Consider the following 1,521-nt stretch of genomic DNA (forward strand, 5'->3'; position numbering starts at 1 on the left):
GAGAGAGAGAGAGAGAGAGAGAGAGAGAGAGAGAGAGAGAGAGAGAGGGGGGGAGAGAGGAATGAAGGGAGAGAATGAGGGAGAGAGGGAGGGAGAGAGCGAGATGGTTGTGCGTATGTTTTGTATCGCCGAGTAAAAACGATGAATAAGAGATGAAGTCCGCTACACATTTCCACACTTACACAACAAAATCAAATCAAATAAAATTCAATAAAATCAATCAAATAATTTCAATAAATTCATTTAAATAAATGTCAATTTCAAGTTTACAAATAAAAAAAACACTAATTAAAAAAAGAAAAAAGAAAAAAAAGTGTATTGTTCGAGGGTGTTCAACAATAAACAGTGTATTGTTGAAAGCTCATAGGTACCTATTACAATACACAGTGTATTGTTAGAAGGTATTCAACAATACATAGTGTATTGTTGAAAGCTCGCTAACAATACACAGTGTATTGTCAAATGCCTAAACATACAACACACTGTGTATTGTTAGTTACCAAGATTATCTGGAATCTTACGTGATCATGAAGTAGAGGGACACTGTCCAGAACTACTCTGTTGCAGATACCCTTCCACCCTTCACATCACTCTTAGAGTGAGCTCTTGCATGGGATCGTGGTTCATCGCAGCTTTTCGACAAATGTTAGCAATGCGCGAACCCAGATCTTATCATGGAAAATATATAAGGAATGAAGAAATATTATTTATGATAGCAGGCGAATAGATGCGTGTCCAGCGTCTGTCGAAATAAGTATTATTTTGTTTAAAATAAGATCGTTGAAATTGTATATTTAGTGCCAGCTCCATAGCATACAATTCCCGATCAAAAACGATCGAGTAGATCTTATAGTGGTAATTAGAGGTTGTAGAGAATTAGTTTTAGAATGTTTTACATGTAGTTAATTAAAGTAAACAACGCTGACATCTATAAACATCATACACTGTCATACGCTAACATGTTAATTAATAAATTTAATAATCTCGTATTAGTAACCCACCGTGAGGAACTTGTGCATTGGTGTGTGCACGCTGTGCGGGGATGCTCATCTCACTATGCAGTATGCACACAGCCATCACCAGCTACTGTCTTTATATATAATGCACGACATCGCGTGCCGTCGCCTTGTCTACGTGGGCGAATTGTATTCACAGTCCTGAACTTTCGCACTTTTTCAGTCAGTATTTACTGTCGAAGAGGATTTAAAAATTCCATTCTTCGAAAATTGTCGGTTATCATTTATTTCGTATGTAAATAGGGCGCGTGTGAGAGAGAGATAGAGAGAGTGCACGCGCGAGAGAGAGAGATATATAGAGAGAGTGAGCGCGCGCGAGAGAGAGGGGAGAGGGTGATAGAGGGGAAAAGAAAAAAAGAAAAAGAAGGAGAGAGAGAGAGAGAAAGAGGGAAGGGATATCGCAGGCGTGTGTATTTGTGTATGTGTGAGAGAGAAAGAGAAAGAGAGAGCGCGCGCGATTGACAGTGTGGTAAAGGAGGGTGAGAGAGAGAGAGAGAGAGAGACA

This window comes from Priapulus caudatus, unplaced genomic scaffold (assembly GCF_000485595.1).
Source record: "Priapulus caudatus unplaced genomic scaffold, Priapulus_caudatus-5.0.1 Scaffold1425, whole genome shotgun sequence".
Lineage (NCBI taxonomy): Eukaryota > Metazoa > Priapulida > Priapulimorpha > Priapulimorphida > Priapulidae > Priapulus > Priapulus caudatus.